The 23,459-nt window shown below is 52.0% G+C and overlaps 37 non-coding genes across 37 annotated transcripts; 10 read left to right on the forward strand and 27 right to left on the reverse strand.

Moving 5' to 3' along the window:
• Positions 1 to 734: 734 nt before the first annotated feature.
• Trnag-ucc (transfer RNA glycine (anticodon UCC)) lies at positions 735 to 806 on the forward strand. Its single transcript has one exon. It is a non-coding gene; the product is annotated as a tRNA-Gly (tRNA).
• A 265-nt stretch (positions 807 to 1,071) lies between these two features.
• Trnas-aga (transfer RNA serine (anticodon AGA)) lies at positions 1,072 to 1,153 on the reverse strand. Its single transcript has one exon. It is a non-coding gene; the product is annotated as a tRNA-Ser (tRNA).
• Positions 1,154 to 1,293: 140 nt separating this feature from the next.
• On the reverse strand, positions 1,294 to 1,366 carry Trnak-uuu (transfer RNA lysine (anticodon UUU)). Its single transcript has one exon. It is a non-coding gene; the product is annotated as a tRNA-Lys (tRNA).
• An 832-nt stretch (positions 1,367 to 2,198) lies between these two features.
• Trnam-cau (transfer RNA methionine (anticodon CAU)) lies at positions 2,199 to 2,271 on the reverse strand. The gene has a single exon. It is a non-coding gene; the product is annotated as a tRNA-Met (tRNA).
• Positions 2,272 to 3,245: 974 nt separating this feature from the next.
• Trnag-ucc (transfer RNA glycine (anticodon UCC)) lies at positions 3,246 to 3,317 on the forward strand. The gene has a single exon. It is a non-coding gene; the product is annotated as a tRNA-Gly (tRNA).
• Positions 3,318 to 3,582: 265 nt separating this feature from the next.
• Trnas-aga (transfer RNA serine (anticodon AGA)) lies at positions 3,583 to 3,664 on the reverse strand. Its single transcript has one exon. It is a non-coding gene; the product is annotated as a tRNA-Ser (tRNA).
• A 140-nt stretch (positions 3,665 to 3,804) lies between these two features.
• Positions 3,805 to 3,877, reverse strand: Trnak-uuu (transfer RNA lysine (anticodon UUU)). Its single transcript has one exon. It is a non-coding gene; the product is annotated as a tRNA-Lys (tRNA).
• Positions 3,878 to 4,707: 830 nt separating this feature from the next.
• Positions 4,708 to 4,780, reverse strand: Trnam-cau (transfer RNA methionine (anticodon CAU)). Its single transcript has one exon. It is a non-coding gene; the product is annotated as a tRNA-Met (tRNA).
• Positions 4,781 to 5,754: 974 nt separating this feature from the next.
• Positions 5,755 to 5,826, forward strand: Trnag-ucc (transfer RNA glycine (anticodon UCC)). Its single transcript has one exon. It is a non-coding gene; the product is annotated as a tRNA-Gly (tRNA).
• A 265-nt stretch (positions 5,827 to 6,091) lies between these two features.
• On the reverse strand, positions 6,092 to 6,173 carry Trnas-aga (transfer RNA serine (anticodon AGA)). Its single transcript has one exon. It is a non-coding gene; the product is annotated as a tRNA-Ser (tRNA).
• Positions 6,174 to 6,313: 140 nt separating this feature from the next.
• On the reverse strand, positions 6,314 to 6,386 carry Trnak-uuu (transfer RNA lysine (anticodon UUU)). Its single transcript has one exon. It is a non-coding gene; the product is annotated as a tRNA-Lys (tRNA).
• Positions 6,387 to 7,218: 832 nt separating this feature from the next.
• Positions 7,219 to 7,291, reverse strand: Trnam-cau (transfer RNA methionine (anticodon CAU)). The gene has a single exon. It is a non-coding gene; the product is annotated as a tRNA-Met (tRNA).
• Positions 7,292 to 8,265: 974 nt separating this feature from the next.
• On the forward strand, positions 8,266 to 8,337 carry Trnag-ucc (transfer RNA glycine (anticodon UCC)). The gene has a single exon. It is a non-coding gene; the product is annotated as a tRNA-Gly (tRNA).
• A 265-nt stretch (positions 8,338 to 8,602) lies between these two features.
• Positions 8,603 to 8,684, reverse strand: Trnas-aga (transfer RNA serine (anticodon AGA)). Its single transcript has one exon. It is a non-coding gene; the product is annotated as a tRNA-Ser (tRNA).
• Positions 8,685 to 8,824: 140 nt separating this feature from the next.
• Positions 8,825 to 8,897, reverse strand: Trnak-uuu (transfer RNA lysine (anticodon UUU)). The gene has a single exon. It is a non-coding gene; the product is annotated as a tRNA-Lys (tRNA).
• Positions 8,898 to 9,727: 830 nt separating this feature from the next.
• On the reverse strand, positions 9,728 to 9,800 carry Trnam-cau (transfer RNA methionine (anticodon CAU)). Its single transcript has one exon. It is a non-coding gene; the product is annotated as a tRNA-Met (tRNA).
• Positions 9,801 to 10,774: 974 nt separating this feature from the next.
• Positions 10,775 to 10,846, forward strand: Trnag-ucc (transfer RNA glycine (anticodon UCC)). The gene has a single exon. It is a non-coding gene; the product is annotated as a tRNA-Gly (tRNA).
• Positions 10,847 to 11,111: 265 nt separating this feature from the next.
• Positions 11,112 to 11,193, reverse strand: Trnas-aga (transfer RNA serine (anticodon AGA)). The gene has a single exon. It is a non-coding gene; the product is annotated as a tRNA-Ser (tRNA).
• A 140-nt stretch (positions 11,194 to 11,333) lies between these two features.
• On the reverse strand, positions 11,334 to 11,406 carry Trnak-uuu (transfer RNA lysine (anticodon UUU)). The gene has a single exon. It is a non-coding gene; the product is annotated as a tRNA-Lys (tRNA).
• An 831-nt stretch (positions 11,407 to 12,237) lies between these two features.
• Positions 12,238 to 12,310, reverse strand: Trnam-cau (transfer RNA methionine (anticodon CAU)). Its single transcript has one exon. It is a non-coding gene; the product is annotated as a tRNA-Met (tRNA).
• A 974-nt stretch (positions 12,311 to 13,284) lies between these two features.
• Positions 13,285 to 13,356, forward strand: Trnag-ucc (transfer RNA glycine (anticodon UCC)). Its single transcript has one exon. It is a non-coding gene; the product is annotated as a tRNA-Gly (tRNA).
• Positions 13,357 to 13,621: 265 nt separating this feature from the next.
• On the reverse strand, positions 13,622 to 13,703 carry Trnas-aga (transfer RNA serine (anticodon AGA)). The gene has a single exon. It is a non-coding gene; the product is annotated as a tRNA-Ser (tRNA).
• Positions 13,704 to 13,843: 140 nt separating this feature from the next.
• Positions 13,844 to 13,916, reverse strand: Trnak-uuu (transfer RNA lysine (anticodon UUU)). Its single transcript has one exon. It is a non-coding gene; the product is annotated as a tRNA-Lys (tRNA).
• Positions 13,917 to 14,748: 832 nt separating this feature from the next.
• Trnam-cau (transfer RNA methionine (anticodon CAU)) lies at positions 14,749 to 14,821 on the reverse strand. The gene has a single exon. It is a non-coding gene; the product is annotated as a tRNA-Met (tRNA).
• Positions 14,822 to 15,795: 974 nt separating this feature from the next.
• Trnag-ucc (transfer RNA glycine (anticodon UCC)) lies at positions 15,796 to 15,867 on the forward strand. The gene has a single exon. It is a non-coding gene; the product is annotated as a tRNA-Gly (tRNA).
• Positions 15,868 to 16,132: 265 nt separating this feature from the next.
• Positions 16,133 to 16,214, reverse strand: Trnas-aga (transfer RNA serine (anticodon AGA)). The gene has a single exon. It is a non-coding gene; the product is annotated as a tRNA-Ser (tRNA).
• Positions 16,215 to 16,354: 140 nt separating this feature from the next.
• On the reverse strand, positions 16,355 to 16,427 carry Trnak-uuu (transfer RNA lysine (anticodon UUU)). The gene has a single exon. It is a non-coding gene; the product is annotated as a tRNA-Lys (tRNA).
• An 829-nt stretch (positions 16,428 to 17,256) lies between these two features.
• Positions 17,257 to 17,329, reverse strand: Trnam-cau (transfer RNA methionine (anticodon CAU)). The gene has a single exon. It is a non-coding gene; the product is annotated as a tRNA-Met (tRNA).
• Positions 17,330 to 18,303: 974 nt separating this feature from the next.
• On the forward strand, positions 18,304 to 18,375 carry Trnag-ucc (transfer RNA glycine (anticodon UCC)). Its single transcript has one exon. It is a non-coding gene; the product is annotated as a tRNA-Gly (tRNA).
• A 265-nt stretch (positions 18,376 to 18,640) lies between these two features.
• On the reverse strand, positions 18,641 to 18,722 carry Trnas-aga (transfer RNA serine (anticodon AGA)). Its single transcript has one exon. It is a non-coding gene; the product is annotated as a tRNA-Ser (tRNA).
• A 140-nt stretch (positions 18,723 to 18,862) lies between these two features.
• Positions 18,863 to 18,935, reverse strand: Trnak-uuu (transfer RNA lysine (anticodon UUU)). The gene has a single exon. It is a non-coding gene; the product is annotated as a tRNA-Lys (tRNA).
• An 828-nt stretch (positions 18,936 to 19,763) lies between these two features.
• On the reverse strand, positions 19,764 to 19,836 carry Trnam-cau (transfer RNA methionine (anticodon CAU)). Its single transcript has one exon. It is a non-coding gene; the product is annotated as a tRNA-Met (tRNA).
• A 974-nt stretch (positions 19,837 to 20,810) lies between these two features.
• Trnag-ucc (transfer RNA glycine (anticodon UCC)) lies at positions 20,811 to 20,882 on the forward strand. The gene has a single exon. It is a non-coding gene; the product is annotated as a tRNA-Gly (tRNA).
• Positions 20,883 to 21,147: 265 nt separating this feature from the next.
• Trnas-aga (transfer RNA serine (anticodon AGA)) lies at positions 21,148 to 21,229 on the reverse strand. Its single transcript has one exon. It is a non-coding gene; the product is annotated as a tRNA-Ser (tRNA).
• A 140-nt stretch (positions 21,230 to 21,369) lies between these two features.
• On the reverse strand, positions 21,370 to 21,442 carry Trnak-uuu (transfer RNA lysine (anticodon UUU)). Its single transcript has one exon. It is a non-coding gene; the product is annotated as a tRNA-Lys (tRNA).
• Positions 21,443 to 22,273: 831 nt separating this feature from the next.
• Trnam-cau (transfer RNA methionine (anticodon CAU)) lies at positions 22,274 to 22,346 on the reverse strand. The gene has a single exon. It is a non-coding gene; the product is annotated as a tRNA-Met (tRNA).
• A 974-nt stretch (positions 22,347 to 23,320) lies between these two features.
• On the forward strand, positions 23,321 to 23,392 carry Trnag-ucc (transfer RNA glycine (anticodon UCC)). The gene has a single exon. It is a non-coding gene; the product is annotated as a tRNA-Gly (tRNA).
• The last annotated feature ends 67 nt before the right edge of the window (positions 23,393 to 23,459 follow it).

Raw genomic sequence — 23,459 nt, forward strand, 5'->3', positions numbered from 1 at the left:
GCGACCGTCCAAGTACGGTCTCTTGCGTGCTGCGTGTTTGGTTCTTCTCACAGCGAATCCTGCTATACATTCCTGAGGCTGACGGAGCTCAAGCGAGGAATCGGTGCGGCAGCATTATAGCGATAACAGCAGAACGATACATCGGCCGGGAATCGAACCCGGGCCGCCCGCGTGCTAAGCGAGCATTCTACCACTTTTTTTTTCTTCTCATTTCGTTCGTTGCATTTGTTGGGGGCGGACGTCCGATGACGCCCGTTCAAGTTCATCGTTGACTCAGTCTTTTATTACAGAGGGCAGATAACTGTCAGACCGAACACGCTGAGTTATCGTGCCGGCAAACCTTAAGATTATGAGACTTACGCGCTGCTTACTGCACTACTGAGGCACATGCCACTGAACCACCGATGCTCGACAAGCTGCCCGTGCTTCCCGAGCAGTTTTCTGCAGGGAAAGTGGGATTGCCACCCAGCGACGTCGGATGAAACCGAAAAAAGTGCTACACACGCGGAGTCCTCCACTACACTGCCTTAAAACGACCACTCATCACTATCGTGTGAGTAACCTTGCGGCTGCGGCGACTAGTCTCGCCCAAAGACGCAGCGTGCGTGGAGGCGCTACCCGAATGCGTGTGGATGCACCCTCCTAGCTCGTAAAGCGCCTACAGCTACTATCACCGTGGGCCGCTGCTGGCGGGCGGGAAGCCGACACAGCGCGGCGTCGCGCGGAGCGGCTGTGCGGTGGTGGTGTAATGGTGAGCATAGTTGCCTTCCAAGCAGTTGATCCGGGTTCGATTCCCGGCCACCGCAAGTAACGCTAGTTTTTTCGTATATAGTATGTGAGCCGCGTGCTGTTAAATTAACGTTTTTGTCGTCGTTACTCCACGCAGACCATCCTGTAGTATGTCCCGACTTGTCCCGACTTTGCTCGGCTGACGCGAAAGCTGACGCTTGGAATTCGCCCTTATCAAAAGGACAGGCACTATAAACGGCTGTGAGAGGCGAGGTACCAAAACGACAGGCAAACTGCGAAATTTTCTGCTCCTTCTTCTTAAACAAAAAAAGAAAAAACGGACGCAGTCGGTAGGACTCGAACCTACGCTCCCAGAGGGAATCTGATTTCTAGTCAGACGCCTTAACCACTCGGCCACGACTGCTCGTAACTGAAGAGTCCCTCGAATCGTGAAAAATCAAACCCGTCTGCGCAGAATTTTGACAGGAAACGAACTCCGTGCACTGATTACGGCAGGGCTACCATCGCTACGAGACGAGCCATTACGGAAACGTTAAAAATCTTCGCCCGGACAGGGACTCGAACCCTGGACCCTTAGGTTAAAAGCCTAATGCTCTACCGACTGAGCTATCCGGGCTCACGCTTCTTGCGGATGGAGCGGCTGCAAGCAACGTGAATAACTGGAACGCGTGTGTAGGCGTACTACGGTAATATCTGGCTTCTGGCGCAACTGGCGACTTCACCGACTTCCCACTGACGCTGGTAGCAGCCCAACAGCTGACCAGCGCCTCCTCTCCCTTTACCCCGGTGCTGACAGTAATTGCATCATGTGCCTGTTTTCCCCGATTACATTCGGTTGAAGCTCCGCAAGGAGGGCGAAAAACGAACGTTGGAAGGCCAAAACATGGAGCGTTGGGTGCGTAAAAACTTCCGTTCCGGTACCGGGAATCGAACCCGGGCCTCCTGGGTGAAAGCCAGGTATCCTAGCCACTTTTTTTTTTTTTTTTTAAATCTCATTTTGTTCGTTTTCGTTCGTTGTATCTGCTCTGGGAGGACGTCGAAAGACACCCGTTCCAGTTCGTTGTTGATCCATTAACTCAGTTTTTTTTAATTACAGAGGGCAGCTAACCCTCTGACCGAGCGCGCTGAGCTACCGTGCCGGCGCCACTAGACCACACCGGATTTGCGCTATGACGTGAGGTTCACTCCGTTTCCTCTCGTATTTCGTGCTGAACCTGGACTCACTGCTGTTCTCTGTTTGCCAGCATATTTGCGCACAGCTCGAAATTGACTATTCGTTATTTTACTCATAACAGGTTAAGAGAAAGATCAAAGTTGTACGTTGTCATAATTGGAAATAAACATTTTGACGCTGAGCGTAGACTCCTTGTGGATAACGAATGACAATTAAGTTCGTTCCCTAGCAACAGCAACACCGTTAATTCAGCCGTGATGTACAGCAAATTAAATGCCCCGGGTGAGGATCGAACTCACGACCTTAAGATTATGAGACTTACGCGCTACCTACTGCGCTACCGAGGCACGTTGCGAGCAACGTTCCAGGAAACTTGGTAAGTCTCGCATATTAGAGATAGAGAGTTTGCGCGCTCTGAAGAATCTGTTGTGTTGCTACACGTGCTTTCCCGACTTGCTAGATTAAACTGCTGCCGCAGCTTTTTCAACGGAACGCAGCACTGCCTGAGGTTACAGTCCATCGCCCTTGCGGCGCCTGAACACAGCGGCCTGTTGGGCCAGGCCGACGTTACAGCTCAGAAATAGCACGCGACCGTCCAAGTACGGTCTCTTGCGTGCTGCGTGTTTGGTTCTTCTCACAGCGAATCCTGCTATACATTCCTGAGGCTGACGGAGCTCAAGCGAGGAATCGGTGCGGCAGCATTATAGCGATAACAGCAGAACGATACATCGGCCGGGAATCGAACCCGGGCCGCCCGCGTGCTAAGCGAGCATTCTACCACTTTTTTTTTCTTCTCATTTCGTTCGTTGCATTTGTTGGGGGCGGACGTCCGATGACGCCCGTTCAAGTTCATCGTTGACTCAGTCTTTTATTACAGAGGGCAGATAACTGTCAGACCCAACACGCTGAGTTATCGTGCCGGCAAACCTTAAGATTATGAGACTTACGCGCTGCTTACTGCACTACTGAGGCACATGCCACTGAACCACCGATGCTCGACAAGCTGCCCGTGCTTCCCGAGCAGTTTTCTGCAGGGAAAGTGGGATTGCCACCCAGCGACGTCGGATGAAACCGAAAAAAGTGCTACACACGCGGAGTCCTCCACTACACTGCCTTAAAACGACCACTCATCACTATCGTGTGAGTAACCTTGCGGCTGCGGCGACTAGTCTCGCCCAAAGACGCAGCGTGCGTGGAGGCGCTACCCGAATGCGTGTGGATGCACCCTCCTAGCTCGTAAAGCGCCTACAGCTACTATCACCGTGGGCCGCTGCTGGCGGGCGGGAAGCCGACACAGCGCGGCGTCGCGCGGAGCGGCTGTGCGGTGGTGGTGTAATGGTGAGCATAGTTGCCTTCCAAGCAGTTGATCCGGGTTCGATTCCCGGCCACCGCAAGTAACGCTAGTTTTTTCGTATATAGTATGTGAGCCGCGTGCTGTTAAATTAACGTTTTTGTCGTCGTTACTCCACGCAGACCATCCTGTAGTATGTCCCGACTTGTCCCGACTTTGCTCGGCTGACGCGAAAGCTGACGCTTGGAATTCGCCCTTATCAAAAGGACAGGCACTATAAACGGCTGTGAGAGGCGAGGTACCAAAACGACAGGCAAACTGCGAAATTTTCTGCTCCTTCTTCTTAAACAAAAAAAGAAAAAACGGACGCAGTCGGTAGGACTCGAACCTACGCTCCCAGAGGGAATCTGATTTCTAGTCAGACGCCTTAACCACTCGGCCACGACTGCTCGTAACTGAAGAGTCCCTCGAATCGTGAAAAATCAAACCCGTCTGCGCAGAATTTTGACAGGAAACGAACTCCGTGCACTGATTACGGCAGGGCTACCATCGCTACGAGACGAGCCATTACGGAAACGTTAAAAATCTTCGCCCGGACAGGGACTCGAACCCTGGACCCTTAGGTTAAAAGCCTAATGCTCTACCGACTGAGCTATCCGGGCTCACGCTTCTTGCGGATGGAGCGGCTGCAAGCAACGTGAATAACTGGAACGCGTGTGTAGGCGTACTACGGTAATATCTGGCTTCTGGCGCAACTGGCGACTTCACCGACTTCCCACTGACGCTGGTAGCAGCCCAACAGCTGACCAGCGCCTCCTCTCCCTTTACCCCGGTGCTGACAGTAATTGCATCATGTGCCTGTTTTCCCCGATTACATTCGGTTGAAGCTCCGCAAGGAGGGCGAAAAACGAACGTTGGAAGGCCAAAACATGGAGCGTTGGGTGCGTAAAAACTTCCGTTCCGGTACCGGGAATCGAACCCGGGCCTCCTGGGTGAAAGCCAGGTATCCTAGCCACTTTTTTTTTTTTTTTAAATCTCATTTTGTTCGTTTTCGTTCGTTGTATCTGCTCTGGGAGGACGTCGAAAGACACCCGTTCCAGTTCGTTGTTGATCCATTAACTCAGTTTTTTTTAATTACAGAGGGCAGCTAACCCTCTGACCGAGCGCGCTGAGCTACCGTGCCGGCGCCACTAGACCACACCGGATTTGCGCTATGACGTGAGGTTCACTCCGTTTCCTCTCGTATTTCGTGCTGAACCTGGACTCACTGCTGTTCTCTGTTTGCCAGCATATTTGCGCACAGCTCGAAATTGACTATTCGTTATTTTACTCATAACAGGTTAAGAGAAAGATCAAAGTTGTACGTTGTCATAATTGGAAATAAACATTTTGACGCTGAGCGTAGACTCCTTGTGGATAACGAATGACAATTAAGTTCGTTCCCTAGCAACAGCAATACCGTTAATTCAGCCGTGATGTACAGCAAATTAAATGCCCCGGGTGAGGATCGAACTCACGACCTTAAGATTATGAGACTTACGCGCTACCTACTGCGCTACCGAGGCACGTTGCGAGCAACGTTCCAGGAAACTTGGTAAGTCTCGCATATTAGAGATAGAGAGTTTGCGCGCTCTGAAGAATCTGTTGTGTTGCTACACGTGCTTTCCCGACTTGCTAGATTAAACTGCTGCCGCAGCTTTTTCAACGGAACGCAGCACTGCCTGAGGTTACAGTCCATCGCCCTTGCGGCGCCTGAACACAGCGGCCTGTTGGGCCAGGCCGACGTTACAGCTCAGAAATAGCACGCGACCGTCCAAGTACGGTCTCTTGCGTGCTGCGTGTTTGGTTCTTCTCACAGCGAATCCCGCTATACATTCCTGAGGCTGACGGAGCTCAAGCGAGGAATCGGTGCGGCAGCATTATAGCGATAACAGCAGAACGATACATCGGCCGGGAATCGAACCCGGGCCGCCCGCGTGCTAAGCGAGCATTCTACCACTTTTTTTTTCTTCTCATTTCGTTCGTTGCATTTGTTGGGGGCGGACGTCCGATGACGCCCGTTCAAGTTCATCGTTGACTCAGTCTTTTATTACAGAGGGCAGATAACTGTCAGACCGAACACGCTGAGTTATCGTGCCGGCAAACCTTAAGATTATGAGACTTACGCGCTGCTTACTGCACTACTGAGGCACATGCCACTGAACCACCGATGCTCGACAAGCTGCCCGTGCTTCCCGAGCAGTTTTCTGCAGGGAAAGTGGGATTGCCACCCAGCGACGTCGGATGAAACCGAAAAAAGTGCTACACACGCGGAGTCCTCCACTACACTGCCTTAAAACGACCACTCATCACTATCGTGTGAGTAACCTTGCGGCTGCGGCGACTAGTCTCGCCCAAAGACGCAGCGTGCGTGGAGGCGCTACCCGAATGCGTGTGGATGCACCCTCCTAGCTCGTAAAGCGCCTACAGCTACTATCACCGTGGGCCGCTGCTGGCGGGCGGGAAGCCGACACAGCGCGGCGTCGCGAGGAGCGGCTGTGCGGTGGTGGTGTAATGGTGAGCATAGTTGCCTTCCAAGCAGTTGATCCGGGTTCGATTCCCGGCCACCGCAAGTAACGCTAGTTTTTTCGTATATAGTATGTGAGCCGCGTGCTGTTAAATTAACGTTTTTGTCGTCGTTACTCCACGCAGACCATCCTGTAGTATGTCCCGACTTGTCCCGACTTTGCTCGGCTGACGCGAAAGCTGACGCTTGGAATTCGCCCTTATCAAAAGGACAGGCACTATAAACGGCTGTGAGAGGCGAGGTACCAAAACGACAGGCAAACTGCGAAATTTTCTGCTCCTTCTTCTTAAACAAAAAAAGAAAAAACGGACGCAGTCGGTAGGACTCGAACCTACGCTCCCAGAGGGAATCTGATTTCTAGTCAGACGCCTTAACCACTCGGCCACGACTGCTCGTAACTGAAGAGTCCCTCGAATCGTGAAAAATCAAACCCGTCTGCGCAGAATTTTGACAGGAAACGAACTCCGTGCACTGATTACGGCAGGGCTACCATCGCTACGAGACGAGCCATTACGGAAACGTTAAAAATCTTCGCCCGGACAGGGACTCGAACCCTGGACCCTTAGGTTAAAAGCCTAATGCTCTACCGACTGAGCTATCCGGGCTCACGCTTCTTGCGGATGGAGCGGCTGCAAGCAACGTGAATAACTGGAACGCGTGTGTAGGCGTACTACGGTAATATCTGGCTTCTGGCGCAACTGGCGACTTCACCGACTTCCCACTGACGCTGGTAGCAGCCCAACAGCTGACCAGCGCCTCCTCTCCCTTTACCCCGGTGCTGACAGTAATTGCATCATGTGCCTGTTTTCCCCGATTACATTCGGTTGAAGCTCCGCAAGGAGGGCGAAAAACGAACGTTGGAAGGCCAAAACATGGAGCGTTGGGTGCGTAAAAACTTCCGTTCCGGTACCGGGAATCGAACCCGGGCCTCCTGGGTGAAAGCCAGGTATCCTAGCCACTTTTTTTTTTTTTTTTTAAATCTCATTTTGTTCGTTTTCGTTCGTTGTATCTGCTCTGGGAGGACGTCGAAAGACACCCGTTCCAGTTCGTTGTTGATCCATTAACTCAGTTTTTTTTAATTACAGAGGGCAGCTAACCCTCTGACCGAGCGCGCTGAGCTACCGTGCCGGCGCCACTAGACCACACCGGATTTGCGCTATGACGTGAGGTTCACTCCGTTTCCTCTCGTATTTCGTGCTGAACCTGGACTCACTGCTGTTCTCTGTTTGCCAGCATATTTGCGCACAGCTCGAAATTGACTATTCGTTATTTTACTCATAACAGGTTAAGAGAAAGATCAAAGTTGTACGTTGTCATAATTGGAAATAAACATTTTGACGCTGAGCGTAGACTCCTTGTGGATAACGAATGACAATTAAGTTCGTTCCCTAGCAACAGCAACACCGTTAATTCAGCCGTGATGTACAGCAAATTAAATGCCCCGGGTGAGGATCGAACTCACGACCTTAAGATTATGAGACTTACGCGCTACCTACTGCGCTACCGAGGCACGTTGCGAGCAACGTTCCAGGAAACTTGGTAAGTCTCGCATATTAGAGATAGAGAGTTTGCGCGCTCTGAAGAATCTGTTGTGTTGCTACACGTGCTTTCCCGACTTGCTAGATTAAACTGCTGCCGCAGCTTTTTCAACGGAACGCAGCACTGCCTGAGGTTACAGTCCATCGCCCTTGCGGCGCCTGAACACAGCGGCCTGTTGGGCCAGGCCGACGTTACAGCTCAGAAATAGCACGCGACCGTCCAAGTACGGTCTCTTGCGTGCTGCGTGTTTGGTTCTTCTCACAGCGAATCCTGCTATACATTCCTGAGGCTGACGGAGCTCAAGCGAGGAATCGGTGCGGCAGCATTATAGCGATAACAGCAGAACGATACATCGGCCGGGAATCGAACCCGGGCCGCCCGCGTGCTAAGCGAGCATTCTACCACTTTTTTTTTCTTCTCATTTCGTTCGTTGCATTTGTTGGGGGCGGACGTCCGATGACGCCCGTTCAAGTTCATCGTTGACTCAGTCTTTTATTACAGAGGGCAGATAACTGTCAGACCGAACACGCTGAGTTATCGTGCCGGCAAACCTTAAGATTATGAGACTTACGCGCTGCTTACTGCACTACTGAGGCACATGCCACTGAACCACCGATGCTCGACAAGCTGCCCGTGCTTCCCGAGCAGTTTTCTGCAGGGAAAGTGGGATTGCCACCCAGCGACGTCGGATGAAACCGAAAAAAGTGCTACACACGCGGAGTCCTCCACTACACTGCCTTAAAACGACCACTCATCACTATCGTGTGAGTAACCTTGCGGCTGCGGCGACTAGTCTCGCCCAAAGACGCAGCGTGCGTGGAGGCGCTACCCGAATGCGTGTGGATGCACCCTCCTAGCTCGTAAAGCGCCTACAGCTACTATCACCGTGGGCCGCTGCTGGCGGGCGGGAAGCCGACACAGCGCGGCGTCGCGCGGAGCGGCTGTGCGGTGGTGGTGTAATGGTGAGCATAGTTGCCTTCCAAGCAGTTGATCCGGGTTCGATTCCCGGCCACCGCAAGTAACGCTAGTTTTTTCGTATATAGTATGTGAGCCGCGTGCTGTTAAATTAACGTTTTTGTCGTCGTTACTCCACGCAGACCATCCTGTAGTATGTCCCGACTTGTCCCGACTTTGCTCGGCTGACGCGAAAGCTGACGCTTGGAATTCGCCCTTATCAAAAGGACAGGCACTATAAACGGCTGTGAGAGGCGAGGTACCAAAACGACAGGCAAACTGCGAAATTTTCTGCTCCTTCTTCTTAAACAAAAAAAGAAAAAACGGACGCAGTCGGTAGGACTCGAACCTACGCTCCCAGAGGGAATCTGATTTCTAGTCAGACGCCTTAACCACTCGGCCACGACTGCTCGTAACTGAAGAGTCCCTCGAATCGTGAAAAATCAAACCCGTCTGCGCAGAATTTTGACAGGAAACGAACTCCGTGCACTGATTACGGCAGGGCTACCATCGCTACGAGACGAGCCATTACGGAAACGTTAAAAATCTTCGCCCGGACAGGGACTCGAACCCTGGACCCTTAGGTTAAAAGCCTAATGCTCTACCGACTGAGCTATCCGGGCTCACGCTTCTTGCGGATGGAGCGGCTGCAAGCAACGTGAATAACTGGAACGCGTGTGTAGGCGTACTACGGTAATATCTGGCTTCTGGCGCAACTGGCGACTTCACCGACTTCCCACTGACGCTGGTAGCAGCCCAACAGCTGACCAGCGCCTCCTCTCCCTTTACCCCGGTGCTGACAGTAATTGCATCATGTGCCTGTTTTCCCCGATTACATTCGGTTGAAGCTCCGCAAGGAGGGCGAAAAACGAACGTTGGAAGGCCAAAACATGGAGCGTTGGGTGCGTAAAAACTTCCGTTCCGGTACCGGGAATCGAACCCGGGCCTCCTGGGTGAAAGCCAGGTATCCTAGCCACTTTTTTTTTTTTTTTAAATCTCATTTTGTTCGTTTTCGTTCGTTGTATCTGCTCTGGGAGGACGTCGAAAGACACCCGTTCCAGTTCGTTGTTGATCCATTAACTCAGTTTTTTTTAATTACAGAGGGCAGCTAACCCTCTGACCGAGCGCGCTGAGCTACCGTGCCGGCGCCACTAGACCACACCGGATTTGCGCTATGACGTGAGGTTCACTCCGTTTCCTCTCGTATTTCGTGCTGAACCTGGACTCACTGCTGTTCTCTGTTTGCCAGCATATTTGCGCACAGCTCGAAATTGACTATTCGTTATTTTACTCATAACAGGTTAAGAGAAAGATCAAAGTTGTACGTTGTCATAATTGGAAATAAACATTTTGACGCTGAGCGTAGACTCCTTGTGGATAACGAATGACAATTAAGTTCGTTCCCTAGCAACAGCAACACCGTTAATTCAGCCGTGATGTACAGCAAATTAAATGCCCCGGGTGAGGATCGAACTCACGACCTTAAGATTATGAGACTTACGCGCTACCTACTGCGCTACCGAGGCACGTTGCGAGCAACGTTCCAGGAAACTTGGTAAGTCTCGCATATTAGAGATAGAGAGTTTGCGCGCTCTGAAGAATCTGTTGTGTTGCTACACGTGCTTTCCCGACTTGCTAGATTAAACTGCTGCCGCAGCTTTTTCAACGGAACGCAGCACTGCCTGAGGTTACAGTCCATCGCCCTTGCGGCGCCTGAACACAGCGGCCTGTTGGGCCAGGCCGACGTTACAGCTCAGAAATAGCACGCGACCGTCCAAGTACGGTCTCTTGCGTGCTGCGTGTTTGGTTCTTCTCACAGCGAATCCCGCTATACATTCCTGAGGCTGACGGAGCTCAAGCGAGGAATCGGTGCGGCAGCATTATAGCGATAACAGCAGAACGATACATCGGCCGGGAATCGAACCCGGGCCGCCCGCGTGCTAAGCGAGCATTCTACCACTTTTTTTTTCTTCTCATTTCGTTCGTTGCATTTGTTGGGGGCGGACGTCCGATGACGCCCGTTCAAGTTCATCGTTGACTCAGTCTTTTATTACAGAGGGCAGATAACTGTCAGACCGAACACGCTGAGTTATCGTGCCGGCAAACCTTAAGATTATGAGACTTACGCGCTGCTTACTGCACTACTGAGGCACATGCCACTGAACCACCGATGCTCGACAAGCTGCCCGTGCTTCCCGAGCAGTTTTCTGCAGGGAAAGTGGGATTGCCACCCAGCGACGTCGGATGAAACCGAAAAAAGTGCTACACACGCGGAGTCCTCCACTACACTGCCTTAAAACGACCACTCATCACTATCGTGTGAGTAACCTTGCGGCTGCGGCGACTAGTCTCGCCCAAAGACGCAGCGTGCGTGGAGGCGCTACCCGAATGCGTGTGGATGCACCCTCCTAGCTCGTAAAGCGCCTACAGCTACTATCACCGTGGGCCGCTGCTGGCGGGCGGGAAGCCGACACAGCGCGGCGTCGCGAGGAGCGGCTGTGCGGTGGTGGTGTAATGGTGAGCATAGTTGCCTTCCAAGCAGTTGATCCGGGTTCGATTCCCGGCCACCGCAAGTAACGCTAGTTTTTTCGTATATAGTATGTGAGCCGCGTGCTGTTAAATTAACGTTTTTGTCGTCGTTACTCCACGCAGACCATCCTGTAGTATGTCCCGACTTGTCCCGACTTTGCTCGGCTGACGCGAAAGCTGACGCTTGGAATTCGCCCTTATCAAAAGGACAGGCACTATAAACGGCTGTGAGAGGCGAGGTACCAAAACGACAGGCAAACTGCGAAATTTTCTGCTCCTTCTTCTTAAACAAAAAAAGAAAAAACGGACGCAGTCGGTAGGACTCGAACCTACGCTCCCAGAGGGAATCTGATTTCTAGTCAGACGCCTTAACCACTCGGCCACGACTGCTCGTAACTGAAGAGTCCCTCGAATCGTGAAAAATCAAACCCGTCTGCGCAGAATTTTGACAGGAAACGAACTCCGTGCACTGATTACGGCAGGGCTACCATCGCTACGAGACGAGCCATTACGGAAACGTTAAAAATCTTCGCCCGGACAGGGACTCGAACCCTGGACCCTTAGGTTAAAAGCCTAATGCTCTACCGACTGAGCTATCCGGGCTCACGCTTCTTGCGGATGGAGCGGCTGCAAGCAACGTGAATAACTGGAACGCGTGTGTAGGCGTACTACGGTAATATCTGGCTTCTGGCGCAACTGGCGACTTCACCGACTTCCCACTGACGCTGGTAGCAGCCCAACAGCTGACCAGCGCCTCCTCTCCCTTTACCCCGGTGCTGACAGTAATTGCATCATGTGCCTGTTTTCCCCGATTACATTCGGTTGAAGCTCCGCAAGGAGGGCGAAAAACGAACGTTGGAAGGCCAAAACATGGAGCGTTGGGTGCGTAAAAACTTCCGTTCCGGTACCGGGAATCGAACCCGGGCCTCCTGGGTGAAAGCCAGGTATCCTAGCCACTTTTTTTTTTTTTTTTAAATCTCATTTTGTTCGTTTTCGTTCGTTGTATCTGCTCTGGGAGGACGTCGAAAGACACCCGTTCCAGTTCGTTGTTGATCCATTAACTCAGTTTTTTTTAATTACAGAGGGCAGCTAACCCTCTGACCGAGCGCGCTGAGCTACCGTGCCGGCGCCACTAGACCACACCGGATTTGCGCTATGACGTGAGGTTCACTCCGTTTCCTCTCGTATTTCGTGCTGAACCTGGACTCACTGCTGTTCTCTGTTTGCCAGCATATTTGCGCACAGCTCGAAATTGACTATTCGTTATTTTACTCATAACAGGTTAAGAGAAAGATCAAAGTTGTACGTTGTCATAATTGGAAATAAACATTTTGACGCTGAGCGTAGACTCCTTGTGGATAACGAATGACAATTAAGTTCGTTCCCTAGCAACAGCAACACCGTTAATTCAGCCGTGATGTACAGCAAATTAAATGCCCCGGGTGAGGATCGAACTCACGACCTTAAGATTATGAGACTTACGCGCTACCTACTGCGCTACCGAGGCACGTTGCGAGCAACGTTCCAGGAAACTTGGTAAGTCTCGCATATTAGAGATAGAGAGTTTGCGCGCTCTGAAGAATCTGTTGTGTTGCTACACGTGCTTTCCCGACTTGCTAGATTAAACTGCTGCCGCAGCTTTTTCAACGGAACGCAGCACTGCCTGAGGTTACAGTCCATCGCCCTTGCGGCGCCTGAACACAGCGGCCTGTTGGGCCAGGCCGACGTTACAGCTCAGAAATAGCACGCGACCGTCCAAGTACGGTCTCTTGCGTGCTGCGTGTTTGGTTCTTCTCACAGCGAATCCTGCTATACATTCCTGAGGCTGACGGAGCTCAAGCGAGGAATCGGTGCGGCAGCATTATAGCGATAACAGCAGAACGATACATCGGCCGGGAATCGAACCCGGGCCGCCCGCGTGCTAAGCGAGCATTCTACCACTTTTTTTTTCTTCTCATTTCGTTCGTTGCATTTGTTGGGGGCGGACGTCCGATGACGCCCGTTCAAGTTCATCGTTGACTCAGTCTTTTATTACAGAGGGCAGATAACTGTCAGACCGAACACGCTGAGTTATCGTGCCGGCAAACCTTAAGATTATGAGACTTACGCGCTGCTTACTGCACTACTGAGGCACATGCCACTGAACCACCGATGCTCGACAAGCTGCCCGTGCTTCCCGAGCAGTTTTCTGCAGGGAAAGTGGGATTGCCACCCAGCGACGTCGGATGAAACCGAAAAAAGTGCTACACACGCGGAGTCCTCCACTACACTGCCTTAAAACGACCACTCATCACTATCGTGTGAGTAACCTTGCGGCTGCGGCGACTAGTCTCGCCCAAAGACGCAGCGTGCGTGGAGGCGCTACCCGAATGCGTGTGGATGCACCCTCCTAGCTCGTAAAGCGCCTACAGCTACTATCACCGTGGGCCGCTGCTGGCGGGCGGGAAGCCGACACAGCGCGGCGTCGCGAGGAGCGGCTGTGCGGTGGTGGTGTAATGGTGAGCATAGTTGCCTTCCAAGCAGTTGATCCGGGTTCGATTCCCGGCCACCGCAAGTAACGCTAGTTTTTTCGTATATAGTATGTGAGCCGCGTGCTGTTAAATTAACGTTTTTGTCGTCGTTACTCCACGCAGACCATCCTGTAGTATGTCCCGACTTGTCCCGACTTTGCTCGGCTGACGCGAAAGCTGACGCTTGGAATTCGCCCTTATCAAAAGGACAGGCACTATAAACGGCTGTGAGAGGCGAGGTACCAAAACGACAGGCAAACTGCGAAATTTTCTGCTCCTTCTTCTTAAACAAAAAAAGAAAAAACGGACGCAGTCGGTAGGACTCGAACCTACGCTCCCAGAGGGAATCTGATTTCTAGTCAGACGCCTTAACCACTCGGCCACGACTGCTCGTAACTGAAGAGTCCCTCGAATCGTGAAAAATCAAACCCGTCTGCGCAGAATTTTGACAGGAAACGAACTCCGTGCACTGATTACGGCAGGGCTACCATCGCTACGAGACGAGCCATTACGGAAACGTTAAAAATCTTCGCCCGGACAGGGACTCGAACCCTGGACCCTTAGGTTAAAAGCCTAATGCTCTACCGACTGAGCTATCCGGGCTCACGCTTCTTGCGGATGGAGCGGCTGCAAGCAACGTGAATAACTGGAACGCGTGTGTAGGCGTACTACGGTAATATCTGGCTTCTGGCGCAACTGGCGACTTCACCGACTTCCCACTGACGCTGGTAGCAGCCCAACAGCTGACCAGCGCCTCCTCTCCCTTTACCCCGGTGCTGACAGTAATTGCATCATGTGCCTGTTTTCCCCGATTACATTCGGTTGAAGCTCCGCAAGGAGGGCGAAAAACGAACGTTGGAAGGCCAAAACATGGAGCGTTGGGTGCGTAAAAACTTCCGTTCCGGTACCGGGAATCGAACCCGGGCCTCCTGGGTGAAAGCCAGGTATCCTAGCCACTTTTTTTTTTTTTTTTAAATCTCATTTTGTTCGTTTTCGTTCGTTGTATCTGCTCTGGGAGGACGTCGAAAGACACCCGTTCCAGTTCGTTGTTGATCCATTAACTCAGTTTTTTTTTAATTACAGAGGGCAGCTAACCCTCTGACCGAGCGCGCTGAGCTACCGTGCCGGCGCCACTAGACCACACCGGATTTGCGCTATGACGTGAGGTTCACTCCGTTTCCTCTCGTATTTCGTGCTGAACCTGGACTCACTGCTGTTCTCTGTTTGCCAGCATATTTGCGCACAGCTCGAAATTGACTATTCGTTATTTTACTCATAACAGGTTAAGAGAAAGATCAAAGTTGTACGTTGTCATAATTGGAAATAAACATTTTGACGCTGAGCGTAGACTCCTTGTGGATAACGAATGACAATTAAGTTCGTTCCCTAGCAACAGCAACACCGTGAATTCAGCCGTGATGTACAGCAAATTAAATGCCCCGGGTGAGGATCGAACTCACGACCTTAAGATTATGAGACTTACGCGCTACCTACTGCGCTACCGAGGCACGTTGCGAGCAACGTTCCAGGAAACTTGGTAAGTCTCGCATATTAGAGATAGAGAGTTTGCGCGCTCTGAAGAATCTGTTGTGTTGCTACACGTGCTTTCCCGACTTGCTAGATTAAACTGCTGCCGCAGCTTTTTCAACGGAACGCAGCACTGCCTGAGGTTACAGTCCATCGCCCTTGCGGCGCCTGAACACAGCGGCCTGTTGGGCCAGGCCGACGTTACAGCTCAGAAATAGCACGCGACCGTCCAAGTACGGTCTCTTGCGTGCTGCGTGTTTGGTTCTTCTCACAGCGAATCCTGCTATACATTCCTGAGGCTGACGGAGCTCAAGCGAGGAATCGGTGCGGCAGCATTATAGCGATAACAGCAGAACGATACATCGGCCGGGAATCGAACCCGGGCCGCCCGCGTGCTAAGCGAGCATTCTACCACTTTTTTTTTCTTCTCATTTCGTTCGTTGCATTTGTTGGGGGCGGACGTCCGATGACGCCCGTTCAAGTTCATCGTTGACTCAGTCTTTTATTACAGAGGGCAGATAACTGTCAGACCGAACACGCTGAGTTATCGTGCCGGCAAACCTTAAGATTATGAGACTTACGCGCTGCTTACTGCACTACTGAGGCACATGCCACTGAACCACCGATGCTCGACAAGCTGCCCGTGCTTCCCGAGCAGTTTTCTGCAGGGAAAGTGGGATTGCCACCCAGCGACGTCGGATGAAACCGAAAAAAGTGCTACACACGCGGAGTCCTCCACTACACTGCCTTAAAACGACCACTCATCACTATCGTGTGAGTAACCTTGCGGCTGCGGCGACTAGTCTCGCCCAAAGACGCAGCGTGCGTGGAGGCGCTACCCGAATGCGTGTGGATGCACCCTCCTAGCTCGTAAAGCGCCTACAGCTACTATCACCGTGGGCCGCTGCTGGCGGGCGGGAAGCCGACACAGCGCGGCGTCGCGAGGAGCGGCTGTGCGGTGGTGGTGTAATGGTGAGCATAGTTGCCTTCCAAGCAGTTGATCCGGGTTCGATTCCCGGCCACCGCAAGTAACGCTAGTTTTTTCGTATATAGTATGTGAGCCGCGTGCTGTTAAATTAACGTTTTTGTCGTCGTTACTCCACGCAGACCATCCTGTAGTATGTCCCGACTTGTCCCGACTTTGCTCGGCTGACGCGAAAGCTGACGCTTGGAATTCGCCCTTATCAAAAGGACAGGCACTATAAACGGCTGTGAGAGGCGAGGTACCAAAACGACAGGCAAACTGCGAAATTTTCTGCTCCTTCTTCTTAAACAAAAAAAGAAAAAACGGACGCAGTCGGTAGGACTCGAACCTACGCTCCCAGAGGGAATCTGATTTCTAGTCAGACGCCTTAACCACTCGGCCACGACTGCTCGTAACTGAAGAGTCCCTCGAATCGTGAAAAATCAAACCCGTCTGCGCAGAATTTTGACAGGAAACGAACTCCGTGCACTGATTACGGCAGGGCTACCATCGCTACGAGACGAGCCATTACGGAAACGTTAAAAATCTTCGCCCGGACAGGGACTCGAACCCTGGACCCTTAGGTTAAAAGCCTAATGCTCTACCGACTGAGCTATCCGGGCTCACGCTTCTTGCGGATGGAGCGGCTGCAAGCAACGTGAATAACTGGAACGCGTGTGTAGGCGTACTACGGTAATATCTGGCTTCTGGCGCAACTGGCGACTTCACCGACTTCCCACTGACGCTGGTAGCAGCCCAACAGCTGACCAGCGCCTCCTCTCCCTTTACCCCGGTGCTGACAGTAATTGCATCATGTGCCTGTTTTCCCCGATTACATTCGGTTGAAGCTCCGCAAGGAGGGCGAAAAACGAACGTTGGAAGGCCAAAACATGGAGCGTTGGGTGCGTAAAAACTTCCGTTCCGGTACCGGGAATCGAACCCGGGCCTCCTGGGTGAAAGCCAGGTATCCTAGCCACTTTTTTTTTTTTTTAAATCTCATTTTGTTCGTTTTCGTTCGTTGTATCTGCTCTGGGAGGACGTCGAAAGACACCCGTTCCAGTTCGTTGTTGATCCATTAACTCAGTTTTTTTTAATTACAGAGGGCAGCTAACCCTCTGACCGAGCGCGCTGAGCTACCGTGCCGGCGCCACTAGACCACACCGGATTTGCGCTATGACGTGAGGTTCACTCCGTTTCCTCTCGTATTTCGTGCTGAACCTGGACTCACTGCTGTTCTCTGTTTGCCAGCATATTTGCGCACAGCTCGAAATTGACTATTCGTTATTTTACTCATAACAGGTTAAGAGAAAGATCAAAGTTGTACGTTGTCATAATTGGAAATAAACATTTTGACGCTGAGCGTAGACTCCTTGTGGATAACGAATGACAATTAAGTTCGTTCCCTAGCAACAGCAACACCGTTAATTCAGCCGTGATGTACAGCAAATTAAATGCCCCGGGTGAGGATCGAACTCACGACCTTAAGATTATGAGACTTACGCGCTACCTACTGCGCTACCGAGGCACGTTGCGAGCAACGTTCCAGGAAACTTGGTAAGTCTCGCATATTAGAGATAGAGAGTTTGCGCGCTCTGAAGAATCTGTTGTGTTGCTACACGTGCTTTCCCGACTTGCTAGATTAAACTGCTGCCGCAGCTTTTTCAACGGAACGCAGCACTGCCTGAGGTTACAGTCCATCGCCCTTGCGGCGCCTGAACACAGCGGCCTGTTGGGCCAGGCCGACGTTACAGCTCAGAAATAGCACGCGACCGTCCAAGTACGGTCTCTTGCGTGCTGCGTGTTTGGTTCTTCTCACAGCGAATCCTGCTATACATTCCTGAGGCTGACGGAGCTCAAGCGAGGAATCGGTGCGGCAGCATTATAGCGATAACAGCAGAACGATACATCGGCCGGGAATCGAACCCGGGCCGCCCGCGTGCTAAGCGAGCATTCTACCACTTTTTTTTTCTTCTCATTTCGTTCGTTGCATTTGTTGGGGGCGGACGTCCGATGACGCCCGTTCAAGTTCATCGTTGACTCAGTCTTTTATTACAGAGGGCAGATAACTGTCAGACCGAACACGCTGAGTTATCGTGCCGGCAAACCTTAAGATTATGAGACTTACGCGCTGCTTACTGCACTACTGAGGCACATGCCACTGAACCACCGATGCTCGACAAGCTGCCCGTGCTTCCCGAGCAGTTTTCTGCAGGGAAAGTGGGATTGCCACCCAGCGACGTCGGATGAAACCGAAAAAAGTGCTACACACGCGGAGTCCTCCACTACACTGCCTTAAAACGACCACTCATCACTATCGTGTGAGTAACCTTGCGGCTGCGGCGACTAGTCTCGCCCAAAGACGCAGCGTGCGTGGAGGCGCTACCCGAATGCGTGTGGATGCACCCTCCTAGCTCGTAAAGCGCCTACAGCTACTATCACCGTGGGCCGCTGCTGGCGGGCGGGAAGCCGACACAGCGCGGCGTCGCGAGGAGCGGCTGTGCGGTGGTGGTGTAATGGTGAGCATAGTTGCCTTCCAAGCAGTTGATCCGGGTTCGATTCCCGGCCACCGCAAGTAACGCTAGTTTTTTCGTATATAGTATGTGAGCCGCGTGCTGTTAAATTAACGTTTTTGTCGTCGTTACTCCACGCAGACCATCCTGTAGTATGTCCCGACTTGTCCCGACTTTGCTCGGCTGACGCGAAAGCTGACGCTTGGAATTCGCCCTTATCAAAAGGACAGGCACTATAAACGGCTGTGAGAGGCGAGGTACCAAAACGACAGGCAAACTGCGAAATTTTCTGCTCCTTCTTCTTAAACAAAAAAAGAAAAAACGGACGCAGTCGGTAGGACTCGAACCTACGCTCCCAGAGGGAATCTGATTTCTAGTCAGACGCCTTAACCACTCGGCCACGACTGCTCGTAACTGAAGAGTCCCTCGAATCGTGAAAAATCAAACCCGTCTGCGCAGAATTTTGACAGGAAACGAACTCCGTGCACTGATTACGGCAGGGCTACCATCGCTACGAGACGAGCCATTACGGAAACGTTAAAAATCTTCGCCCGGACAGGGACTCGAACCCTGGACCCTTAGGTTAAAAGCCTAATGCTCTACCGACTGAGCTATCCGGGCTCACGCTTCTTGCGGATGGAGCGGCTGCAAGCAACGTGAATAACTGGAACGCGTGTGTAGGCGTACTACGGTAATATCTGGCTTCTGGCGCAACTGGCGACTTCACCGACTTCCCACTGACGCTGGTAGCAGCCCAACAGCTGACCAGCGCCTCCTCTCCCTTTACCCCGGTGCTGACAGTAATTGCATCATGTGCCTGTTTTCCCCGATTACATTCGGTTGAAGCTCCGCAAGGAGGGCGAAAAACGAACGTTGGAAGGCCAAAACATGGAGCGTTGGGTGCGTAAAAACTTCCGTTCCGGTACCGGGAATCGAACCCGGGCCTCCTGGGTGAAAGCCAGGTATCCTAGCCATTTTTTTTTTTTTTAAATCTCATTTTGTTCGTTTTCGTTCGTTGTATCTGCTCTGGGAGGACGTCGAAAGACACCCGTTCCAGTTCGTTGTTGATCCATTAACTCAGTTTTTTTTAATTACAGAGGGCAGCTAACCCTCTGACCGAGCGCGCTGAGCTACCGTGCCGGCGCCACTAGACCACACCGGATTTGCGCTATGACGTGAGGTTCACTCCGTTTCCTCTCGTATTTCGTGCTGAACCTGGACTCACTGCTGTTCTCTGTTTGCCAGCATATTTGCGCACAGCTCGAAATTGACTATTCGTTATTTTACTCATAACAGGTTAAGAGAAAGATCAAAGTTGTACGTTGTCATAATTGGAAATAAACATTTTGACGCTGAGCGTAGACTCCTTGTGGATAACGAATGACAATTAAGTTCGTTCCCTAGCAACAGCAACACCGTTAATTCAGCCGTGATGTACAGCAAATTAAATGCCCCGGGTGAGGATCGAACTCACGACCTTAAGATTATGAGACTTACGCGCTACCTACTGCGCTACCGAGGCACGTTGCGAGCAACGTTCCAGGAAACTTGGTAAGTCTCGCATATTAGAGATAGAGAGTTTGCGCGCTCTGAAGAATCTGTTGTGTTGCTACACGTGCTTTCCCGACTTGCTAGATTAAACTGCTGCCGCAGCTTTTTCAACGGAACGCAGCACTGCCTGAGGTTACAGTCCATCGCCCTTGCGGCGCCTGAACACAGCGGCCTGTTGGGCCAGGCCGACGTTACAGCTCAGAAATAGCACGCGACCGTCCAAGTACGGTCTCTTGCGTGCTGCGTGTTTGGTTCTTCTCACAGCGAATCCTGCTATACATTCCTGAGGCTGACGGAGCTCAAGCGAGGAATCGGTGCGGCAGCATTATAGCGATAACAGCAGAACGATACATCGGCCGGGAATCGAACCCGGGCCGCCCGCGTGCTAAGCGAGCATTCTACCACTTTTTTTTTCTTCTCATTTCGTTCGTTGCATTTGTTGGGGGCGGACGTCCGATGACGCCCGTTCAAGTTCATCGTTGACTCAGTCTTTTATTACAGAGGGCAGATAACTGTCAGACCGAACACGCTGAGTTATCGTGCCGGCAAACCTTAAGATTATGAGACTTACGCGCTGCTTACTGCACTACTGAGGCACATGCCACTGAACCACCGATGCTCGACAAGCTGCCCGTGCTTCCCGAGCAGTTTTCTGCAGGGAAAGTGGGATTGCCACCCAGCGACGTCGGATGAAACCGAAAAAAGTGCTACACACGCGGAGTCCTCCACTACACTGCCTTAAAACGACCACTCATCACTATCGTGTGAGTAACCTTGCGGCTGCGGCGACTAGTCTCGCCCAAAGACGCAGCGTGCGTGGAGGCGCTACCCGAATGCGTGTGGATGCACCCTCCTAGCTCGTAAAGCGCCTACAGCTACTATCACCGTGGGCCGCTGCTGGCGGGCGGGAAGCCGACACAGCGCGGCGTCGCGAGGAGCGGCTGTGCGGTGGTGGTGTAATGGTGAGCATAGTTGCCTTCCAAGCAGTTGATCCGGGTTCGATTCCCGGCCACCGCAAGTAACGCTAGTTTTTTCGTATATAGTATGTGAGCCGCGTGCTGTTAAATTAACGTTTTTGTCGTCGTTACTCCACGCAGACCATCCTGTAGTATGTCCCGACTTGTCCCGACTTTGCTCGGCTGACGCGAAAGCTGACGCTTGGAATTCGCCCTTATCAAAAGGACAGGCACTATAAACGGCTGTGAGAGGCGAGGTACCAAAACGACAGGCAAACTGCGAAATTTTCTGCTCCTTCTTCTTAAACAAAAAAAGAAAAAACGGACGCAGTCGGTAGGACTCGAACCTACGCTCCCAGAGGGAATCTGATTTCTAGTCAGACGCCTTAACCACTCGGCCACGACTGCTCGTAACTGAAGAGTCCCTCGAATCGTGAAAAATCAAACCCGTCTGCGCAGAATTTTGACAGGAAACGAACTCCGTGCACTGATTACGGCAGGGCTACCATCGCTACGAGACGAGCCATTACGGAAACGTTAAAAATCTTCGCCCGGACAGGGACTCGAACCCTGGACCCTTAGGTTAAAAGCCTAATGCTCTACCGACTGAGCTATCCGGGCTCACGCTTCTTGCGGATGGAGCGGCTGCAAGCAACGTGAATAACTGGAACGCGTGTGTAGGCGTACTACGGTAATATCTGGCTTCTGGCGCAACTGGCGACTTCACCGACTTCCCACTGACGCTGGTAGCAGCCCAACAGCTGACCAGCGCCTCCTCTCCCTTTACCCCGGTGCTGACAGTAATTGCATCATGTGCCTGTTTTCCCCGATTACATTCGGTTGAAGCTCCGCAAGGAGGGCGAAAAACGAACGTTGGAAGGCCAAAACATGGAGCGTTGGGTGCGTAAAAACTTCCGTTCCGGTACCGGGAATCGAACCCGGGCCTCCTGGGTGAAAGCCAGGTATCCTAGCCACTTTTTTTTTTTTTTTTAAATCTCATTTTGTTCGTTTTCGTTCGTTGTATCTGCTCTGGGAGGACGTCGAAAGACACCCGTTCCAGTTCGTTGTTGATCCATTAACTCAGTTTTTTTTAATTACAGAGGGCAGCTAACCCTCTGACCGAGCGCGCTGAGCTACCGTGCCGGCGCCACTAGACCACACCGGATTTGCGCTATGACGTGAGGTTCACTCCGTTTCCTCTCGTATTTCGTGCTGAACCTGGACTCACTGCTGTTCTCTGTTTGCCAGCATATTTGCGCACAGCTCGAAATTGACTATTCGTTATTTTACTCATAACAGGTTAAGAGAAAGATCAAAGTTGTACGTTGTCATAATTGGAAATAAACATTTTGACGCTGAGCGTAGACTCCTTGTGGATAACGAATGACAATTAAGTTCGTTCCCTAGCAACAGCAACACCGTGAATTCAGCCGTGATGTACAGCAAATTAAATGCCCCGGGTGAGGATCGAACTCACGACCTTAAGATTATGAGACTTACGCGCTACCTACTGCGCTACCGAGGCACGTTGCGAGCAACGTTCCAGGAAACTTGGTAAGTCTCGCATATTAGAGATAGAGAGTTTGCGCGCTCTGAAGAATCTGTTGTGTTGCTACACGTGCTTTCCCGACTTGCTAGATTAAACTGCTGCCGCAGCTTTTTCAACGGAACGCAGCACTGCCTGAGGTTACAGTCCATCGCCCTTGCGGCGCCTGAACACAGCGGCCTGTTGGGCCAGGCCGACGTTACAGCTCAGAAATAGCACGCGACCGTCCAAGTACGGTCTCTTGCGTGCTGCGTGTTTGGTTCTTCTCACAGCGAATCCTGCTATACATTCCTGAGGCTGACGGAGCTCAAGCGAGGAATCGGTGCGGCAGCATTATAGCGATAACAGCAGAACGATACATCGGCCGGGAATCGAACCCGGGCCGCCCGCGTGCTAAGCGAGCATTCTACCACTTTTTTTTTCTTCTCATTTCGTTCGTTGCATTTGTTGGGGGCGGACGTCCGATGACGCCCGTTCAAGTTCATCGTTGACTCAGTCTTTTATTACAGAGGGCAGATAACTGTCAGACCGAACACGCTGAGTTATCGTGCCGGCAAACCTTAAGATTATGAGACTTACGCGCTGCTTACTGCACTACTGAGGCACATGCCACTGAACCACCGATGCTCGACAAGCTGCCCGTGCTTCCCGAGCAGTTTTCTGCAGGGAAAGTGGGATTGCCACCCAGCGACGTCGGATGAAACCGAAAAAAGTGCTACACACGCGGAGTCCTCCACTACACTGCCTTAAAACGACCACTCATCACTATCGTGTGAGTAACCTTGCGGCTGCGGCGACTAGTCTCGCCCAAAGACGCAGCGTGCGTGGAGGCGCTACCCGAATGCGTGTGGATGCACCCTCCTAGCTCGTAAAGCGCCTACAGCTACTATCACCGTGGGCCGCTGCTGGCGGGCGGGAAGCCGACACAGCGCGGCGTCGCGAGGAGCGGCTGTGCGGTGGTGGTGTAATGGTGAGCATAGTTGCCTTCCAAGCAGTTGATCCGGGTTCGATTCCCGGCCACCGCAAGTAACGCTAGTTTTTTCGTATATAGTATGTGAGCCGCGTGCTGTTAAATTAACGTTTTTGTCGTCG

The sequence above is a fragment of the Schistocerca nitens genome, unplaced genomic scaffold (assembly GCF_023898315.1).
Source record: "Schistocerca nitens isolate TAMUIC-IGC-003100 unplaced genomic scaffold, iqSchNite1.1 HiC_scaffold_377, whole genome shotgun sequence".
Taxonomy (NCBI): domain Eukaryota; kingdom Metazoa; phylum Arthropoda; class Insecta; order Orthoptera; family Acrididae; genus Schistocerca; species Schistocerca nitens.